This window comes from Bison bison, unplaced genomic scaffold, assembly GCF_000754665.1.
Source record: "Bison bison bison isolate TAMUID 2011002044 unplaced genomic scaffold, Bison_UMD1.0 scf7180017864307, whole genome shotgun sequence".
NCBI classification, from domain to species: domain Eukaryota; kingdom Metazoa; phylum Chordata; class Mammalia; order Artiodactyla; family Bovidae; genus Bison; species Bison bison.
In genome coordinates this window covers 6,109,318-6,117,735 of record NW_011494879.1, presented here as the reverse complement: position 1 = coordinate 6,117,735, position 8,418 = coordinate 6,109,318, and the positions used below count along the sequence as shown (strand labels likewise).

At 54.6% G+C, this 8,418-nt stretch overlaps 1 protein-coding gene across 1 annotated transcript in view; it reads right to left on the bottom strand.

The window, feature by feature from the left end:
• The window catches only part of HPCAL1 (hippocalcin-like 1), a 55,099-nt gene that overhangs the window by 25,611 nt on the left and 21,070 nt on the right, over positions 1–8,418 (bottom strand). The window contains exon 2 of the mRNA XM_010852057.1: positions 5,160–5,246. The gene's annotated coding sequence lies outside the window, so the exon portion shown is untranslated. The remainder of the gene's footprint in view (positions 1–5,159; positions 5,247–8,418) is intronic.

The following is an 8,418-nucleotide window of genomic DNA, read 5'->3' as shown; positions in this document are numbered from 1 at the left end:
GAAGGGGTGCCTCGTGAGCCACGCGGGAGCCGAGCTCTGCTGCGGGTGGGTGCCTGCAGTAGAGGAGGGTTGGGGCGACATGGCAGAGGGCGTCAGCGTGCGGGGAGACATGAGTGTGCGGAACTGTGTGGTGTGGCTGGAGGCACGTGGCTGGGGGGGGGGGCGGGGCCTCATCTGGGCAGGGGCTGCAGGGAGCCTGGGCAGCACTGTGACTTCAGCAACTCTGGCCCAAGCTTCTGGGGAGACCACCAGCAAGCACTCCATCCCTGCTCCACAGCTGGGCCTGTTACCTCCCCAGGCACCTTCCTGGGCGATGAGCAGTCTAACAACACATCAGTACCGAGCAGCACAGGACAGCGTGGGGCAATACAGAGCAGTGGAGGGGAATGAGGAACGAACAGATCGATCAACAAATGCAGGGTGCAGGGAGGAGAGGCAGCGGGGGAAAGAAGAAAAGATACCATCAACCCTGAGGAGTCGGAATTTGGACTAATGACCCGAAGGGCAGTTCACACTGGTAAGTAAAAGTGAAGTCACTCAGTCGTGTCCGACCCCGTGGACTGCAGCCCACCAGGCTCCTCCGTCCATGGGATTTTCCAAGCAAGAGTACTGGAGTGGGTTGCCATTGCTTTCTCCAGGAGATCTTCCCGACCCAGGGATCGAACCCATGTCTCCAGCATTGTAGACAGACACTTTACCATCTAAGCCACTAGGGAAGGCCTTCAAATTGGTACAGTCTGAGTCAAAAAATACCTGAAAAACTGCCTCTGCATTCTTTCTCGGGCAGATGGTAAAGGTGGGAACGTGGGAGAGCCCTGAGGGAGATGAAGGGTGTCAGTGAGCAGACAGGAATCAGATGTTACTGTAGCATCGCTGTCCCCACCCTGCCCCCGAGGGTGCGGTCGGGATGCCTGGGCAATCTTGGGCAAGTCACGTGCCTCACAGCTTTACTTTCCTCATCTGAAAAATATGAGTTTGGACAACGTGGCCCCCGAGGCACGTTCCACCCTCAAAAACGTCCTGGAATCTACTGCCAGTGGGAGCCTGGACGGCACCAGAGACGTTCACCCACCCGGCGACTGTGTGTGTTCCTCTCCCCAGGATCCTGGTTGGCAGATGCATTCGCTTTTCTCCCCACAGGTGGGAGAAGGCTCATTTCTGCCAGGTTCTGCACCTCAGCGATGACTCAATTCTCAATCCATGGGCCCCAAATGAACCCTTTCCGAACTGTGAATTCCTGTGCCCCAGATAAATGAGGTTTGGTCACATTCTAGGATATCTTGGGGAGAAACGGAAGCAATGTCATGATGAACATTAGACTTGAGGGGTTTTTGAGACACCCATGGCCTTCTGGGGTTTTGTGACGGTTGACACAGGGCTTCGACCTCAGGGCGAGGTCCCCCTCTGCGAGGTGCTGCCCACAGCAGAGCCCCTGGAGGCAGGGCTCCAGCCTAATGCTGCTTGGCTTCACTTACGTACGGTTCAGCACATCAATCCCGTTGTGTGTGTGTGTGTGTTTTGAAACTTGGGAGAAAACTTCCAGTGAATCATCTCATCTGCTATTTGATTCATGTTTAATGTCTTTGGAGAGAAATAAAAAACAGTAAGTCATTCTCCCGAAAAGTGGCATCAGCCTGGCCAAGACGCTGGGCGCATCAACGGTGACATGCCAGCTGCTTCTTGGTGGCCCCAGGGCTACAGTCTTGAGTTGTCATCAGAGTGCATTTATAATCCAAGTGAAGACAGCTCCTAAACACTGCCCTTTGCTGTTTTTATTCTTAAATCACAGCACCAGAAGCCGAAGGTTCTGCAGGGAGAGCTGGCGCCAAAGCACAAACTCACACAGAAAGTGTCAGTCAACACATGTTAACAGAGCACCTACTGAGTGGGGATCATGGTGAAGAGGTGCGTGCGTGATAGGTTGTGAGTTGTGTCTGACTCTTTGTGACCCTATGGACATCAGGTTCCTCTGTCCCTGGGACTGTCCAGGCAAGAATACTGGAGTGGGATGCCATGCCCTCCTCCAGGGGATCTTCCCGACCCAGGAATTGAACTCTCGTCCCCTATGTCCCCTGCATTGGCAAGTGGGTTCTTTACCACTTAGCACCAGCTGGGAAGCCCTGGTGAAGTGCTGGTGAGGTGCTGGGGATACAGAAATGTACAAGGTGCCCCCAAAGTGCTTCCACTCTAGCTGGGAAGGAAGGAAGGTGTGAATCCCTCTTTCCTTCCTTACCCTGAGTTAGTCTGTACTCTGAATCAAGCGTGGTGCTGGTGTGGTGGGGACAGAAAGGGGAGGGAAGGAAGGCGGCATTCCAGGCTTGTAGCTCAGGTCCTTCCCGATTCTTTTCCCCAAAGACGTAGAACTGAGTTTCAGTTTCTCAGGGCGTGGCTAGCAATAATCGCACAGCACATCTAAAGCACAGGGCAGCCGCGTAGCTGGTGAAAGAAAGCAAGGAGAGAGGGCGAAAAAGGGCGACGAGGGCAAGGGCGCCCCTGGCAGGCAGCCCCAGATCCTCTGCAGGCTTAGCAGTTCAGTGCATCTGCGGCCTTGGCATGCTGTTCGGCGTGCCCAAGAGCCCATCTTCCTGGCCCCTTAAGGTCTCCACATTGCCCATCAGAGCCCCTCTGACCCCGATATTCTGTGACATCCGTGGGGGAGCCAGTTTCCTGGAGATCCTCTGAAGTCCTCAGAATAGCCGCCCTGTGACATGGGTGTTGCTAAGTGACCAACGTGCCCCTGGGGTCTGACCAACCCAAGGAAATTTGAGGGATCCACAGGACAGGAAATGTGAAATGCAGGCTGTCCCAGAAATCGTGGCCATGGGCCTGGGCTGGATGTGAAGGGAGAAAGATAAGTGAGGGCCCGATAGGAGAGGCGGATGATCTAGGGGGACAGTCCAGGTGGGCTCAGACCTGGCTCAGGGGCCAGCAGTCAGCGAGACCCTGGGGACATCACTTTATCCTTCGTCTGCGCATTATGGAACCTCTCTCTCTGTCTCACCCCTTGGGAGCTGAGCAAAGACAGACCGGCAGGTGCCCTTCCTTTGACCCCTGCCCTTCTCCTTCCTGAGCAGGTGTGAGCCCGGGGCCAGGCCTCCCACTCTTGGCACGCGTGCAGCCATCTCGTGCAGAACCCCACCTGGAGCAGAAGCTCAGGGATGTTGAAGACAGCGTGTCTCTGACCTGGGGCTCGCCATCCTGCAGGCGGGCCAGGACATGGTCCCCATCCCTCCACTGACTGTGCAGTGGATGAGAATGCCAACCTGTGGGCACCACAGCGTGTGCACGTGTGTGTACGTGCAAGTGAGCACGCATCTGCCCACGAGGCCTGTCATGCAGGGCCCGTCCCTGTGGTTGAGGGTTGGAGGGGACACCCACAGGAAGTGATATTGCAAAGTCATTGCTGGTCACTCTAAAAATAACCCTCAACGTACAACCTAGGAAGGATTTCCCTTTCCGGGTGCCCTGCCTCGAAGCCACCACAGTTTCCACTCTGAGGCCACATCGGGACAGCCAGGTGGACCGCATTCAGAGTCAGCCTGCGGCCCTGCTCTCCTGGCCTCTTGTCCTGCAGAAGCCCTGTCTCCATGCCCCTGTTCATCCAGCATCTTTAGAGCAGTGCTTAAGTCTCTGCGAGGAACAATTACGTGTGAAGTGAGCGAGGGGCTCCCCATGCAGGGTGGTTTCGACTGCACTGAGATGCTGCTCCTTGTTGGGCTCGTGTTGTGAGTGTCCCACTCCTCACACATGAACTACACCCCCAGCAGCTGTCTGGCCCATCCCCTCTCCCGGCACTTGTGCATCCCCTCCCGTGACATGGATCTCTTTGCTGCCCCCGAATCCCTCAGACGTGCTACTGCCACAGGCCCTTTGCACTGGCTCTTCCTCTGATACCAAACTGCTCCCTCGCCTCCACTGCATCTAGGCTCAGGGCACTTCTCAGTGAGGCCTTCTCTAACTCCTCTGTCCAAAACTGTCACCCCAACACACATTCTTATCCCCTTTCCTACTTTATTTTTTTTCTCTGTATTTTACTGAATTCTCTCTCTCTTCCCTGAACTAGAATATGGAGTCCCTGGGGCCAGGTTTTATTCAAGTCAGTTCTCCACTGGAGGCCCAGAGCCTGGACGCTCTAGTGTGAATGATCAGTACTTACTTTGTTGAGGGGATGAATGAGTGATTGCTGGCAGGAGGCTGGGACCTGCAGCTTTAGCACTCAGGTGCCTACAGCAGGTAGACGGAGATGGAAGACTTGGGAGACAGGCCCTCCTGTCCATCACCAAAGGGAGAGGGGCAGAGAGAGGGGGTCCTCCCACTTCCCATCACTTGGTCCAGGACATCCCGACCAAGGACATTCGTTGTCAGAGGTGCCATCTGCCTCCCAGAGTTTCTGATCTCTCGGGGGTTGGGGGCTAAGGGTTACTGAGTCTTTGCTGGGTGAGAAATGAAACACCCAGGGGGCCTCGGGATGGAAGGAGACACCAGGGACCACCTCCTCTGCCCTCTTTGGACCCCTCCACCTGCTCCAGCTCCTGACACCCAGCTACTAGCCTCAGGAGGACCCAACCTGGCCAGGCACTGCCCCTTGTGCCCCTGTGCCCACCCACCAGCCTCCAGCTGGGCCTCTGTACACAAGTGATATCCAGGTAGCCAGAGCCAGCTCCTGCCCCCTCCACATTCCCAGCTCCGACAGGGCTGGTGAAAGATCAGACCAATGAAAGTGGCCGTGTCTGCTTCCACATGGAGCTGTGTCTGTTTTCTTTGGAGAGAAAAGCCCAGAGACCCACTCTGAAGTCTGTCCCCTGGGTCTCTTGGCCCACACTGGCGAGTGCTTTCACTGGGTGAGCGGGGAAGGTGAGAGAAGGAAAGGCAGGGCCCCAGCAGAAACGCCCCTCCCTCAGGAAGTCCACACCCTGGGGTCCAAGCAAGAGAGGCAGGAAGGCCCCACCCACGGGATGTGGGGGCGAGACTGCGCCATCATGGGGGCGCTGGGCAGACTGTCCCCCTAAAGCCTTCCCCATTCTTTCCGCTGACTGGGTCAAGTCCCCACACGCTGGCACGTGGACAGGACCCCACAGAGAGGAGAGGCCCCTCAGAGGCCCGTCCTCACCCCATCTCACCTGCCACCTCCCCCGCCCCCACCACACCAGAGCACTTACCCAAGGCCGAGCAGAGGTGGAGAGAAAGCAGGGGTCAGAACCTTGGAGGCCGCTTCCACGTCCTGGCCCAGGCTGCTAGACCATGCCCTGGAAGAGAGGACAGATCGGTCACATGTGGCGGGGCCACCCAGACCCAGAGCACACTGACTTCCTCACCAGTCGCTTCCGTACAATCTACACACATTTCCCCATGATCCTTCCGTAATACAAGGTTCTCTTCCTCCGTGGGGGCTGGCAGGGCTCTCCTTGCCCCTGCAGAATGAGGGCTGCATCTCTCCTGAACTGACTGTGAGCTCCACAAGGGCAGAGAGTCTGTGCCTTCATTTCTGGGAAGCCAGTGCCTGGCTCAGAGCTTGTATGCAGCAGGCGCTCAATAAATAATCCCTGTTTGAGAAATGAGTGTCCCCAAATGCATCCCATGGACATGAGTGAAATCACAGTGCACTTGTGCTCAGTCAGAATTCTACCCTCTTCAGCAATGCAGGGCTTCATATGCCTGCTACATCACTGACACTCACTGCTAGGATTCAAGACCTGGAGATGCAAACACCACGCATCTCCTCACCAGATACGCTCACTGGAGGTCACTGACGTACTTTATGTATACACATATACACCAGTATGTACCTACATGTAACACTCTTAATAGACTTTATTTTTTAGAGCAGTTTTTTCATTCGCAGCAAAGCAGAGCAGAAAGTACAGCAGTCCCACCTACCCCTTGTCCCCAGACACAGCCCTCCTCATGTTCACCGTCCTCCCCCTGCAGACTGGGTACCTATGTTACAACTAGTGGACCTACACAGATACACGTCCTCGCCCCCAGGCCAGAGCTCACAGGAGCTTGTCCTTGGTGTTGTATGTTCTGTGGGTTTGAACAAACGTGTAACGTCCTGTTGTTTGGTTGCTCAGTCACATCCGACTCTTTGCGATGCCATGGACAGCAGCACGCCAGGCTCCCCTGTCCTTCACCATCTACGTTATAATATTAATATTATACGAGGCAGCTTCCCTGCCCTAAAATCCCCCTCTGCTCACCTCGTCCCCTATTTTTCTAAAGGTGAGCTCATGTCAACGATCTCAGCTAAGTCATCTCATGACTCTGGAGCCCTGCTTGGACGCTCAGGGAAATTAAAGCCTGGACAGGATCCAGGGTCCTCCACAAGGTCACCCGGGTGAAAACCGGTAAGTTGGAATCAGTGGCAGAATGTGCTAGAAGCAATGTGTCTGGTGGTCATTTTATCATCTTGACCTCCTGTCAGCCCTGGCGGGGAGGGTCCATTCTAACCCCACAGTTTACAGAGGAGCAAACAGATTTGGGGACGTGTGTCAAGGTCACATGCAGCCAAGTGGGATGCCCAAAATGTACACCCCCAAACCCACCTCTGATCTTTCCAGATGCCCTCGTCAATTACAGGAGCTTATAGGAGGCGTGGGAATGCCACAGGCAAGCACCCTCTCAGGTTAGGGGGCTTTTGCTTTTCCAGCGTTGGATCGTGTGTGCCCCGGGCCTGTGGTCCTCCTGCAGGTGGTGGTGGTGGGGGGTGGCACCCTCCAGCCACTCTGTACCATTAATGTCACAGGGGGGCCTCCCCCAGCTGCAGGTCATCTGCACAAAGGCCCCACCATTTCTAGCCTCTGGGGGACAGACCTGCATGAACATCAAGCTCAAGGATCTGCTCGGGGACCGTGACAGCATTCCCAGTCCAGGTGGACACTGTCCTGTCTCTCCAGACACGCCCCAGCTCTCCCAGGAAGAGCTCTGTGGAGTGGGGACAGCAGAGGTGCTCCTCTGTGCTGGGAGGCCCTGTGACTGGGGTGGGCCCTATGACCCCCGCCATCCTCAGTGTCCCCAGCTGTGACACGGTGGACGGGCCGGATCCCTTGGGGAGGCTGGGCCAGCTCTGATCCCAGGTTTCCCAGCAGGAGGAGCCATCCTTCCAGAAGGCTCTGGCTCCCAGTCTGCTTGGGAACACTCCATTAACTCAAATTGCAAATTTCCTCCTGGCTCTATCGGCTAAGCCACAGGGGCTCCCCGGCCACCAGCTTTCCTGTGACAGATACAGATGACAGTCATCACTGGAGACGGAATCAAGAGGCAGAAGTCATTATGCAGAAATAATTATGTTGAGTTATGTTTGGTTGCTCCTGATTACTGTCTCTCAATTGTCTTACAAATGGTCATGCCACTTCCTCTCTAGGAGAACAAACTGTGGATGCTTGGGTGATTCAAACAGACCTCCTGGGCTGGAACCTAGTGCTCCAAACTCCTGCCAGGTGGGGCATCAGCATCCAAGGGCTGTGACGCCCTTTCCTTTCTCCGAGCACTTGGGAGAGAGGAGAGGTAGAAGACAAAAGCCCTGGGAAGGGAGCACACTCCCTGACTCACCCACACACACACCCTGCATTGGACCCTCCTTCAAAGCCCGCTTCACCTGGGTCCCTTTCTTCTGGGGCCCATCCTGACCTCCCAGCCTTTTGTTCACTTTATGCCCAAGGCACCTCCCTCTCCTAGGTCTGGGGTCTCTGGGTGGGGGGTGACTCAGGCCGTGACCAGCTTTGACTCATTGTGGTACCCCCAGCTCCTAGCACAGAGCAAGGCCCTGGGAGAGCAGAGAGGGCTCCGTGGCTGGGCTGCTTGGGCTCAAATCCTAGCTCTCCTATTTCCTAGTTGTGTGACCCATTATCTACCTTCTCTCTGCCTCAGTCTTCCAGGATGTAAAATGGAGATGATGATAATCCTACCTAGTTCATCAACCTCTTAAAAGATTCCGTGAGCAAATGCACACACATACAAAATACTTGCTCATAGGAAGATGCAATAAATGTCAACAATGACTAAAAGAGCACAGAGAAGCCTTGAAAACACTCTTGTAAGAATCGAAGCCAACTTGAAAGACACAGACCACTGAAACTGACTCAAGAAGAAGTATGTCTGACACACCTATAACAAGGCAAGAGACTGAATTAGTAATCAAAAAATTACTCATGAACAAAAGTCCCCACCAGGCCCAGATGGTTTCACTGCTGAGTTCTATAAACATTTAAAGAATTAATAACAATTCTTCACAAACTCTTCCAAAAAACAGAAGAGGCAGGAACACTTCCCAACTGGTTCTATGAGGCTAGTACTACCTTGATCGCAAAACCAGACAAAGTCTCCACAAGAGAAGAAAGCTACAGACCAATGTCCCTAATGGACAAGGATGAAAAGAAAAACAAACAAGCCCTCAAAAAAAAAAAAAATACAAAAAAAAGC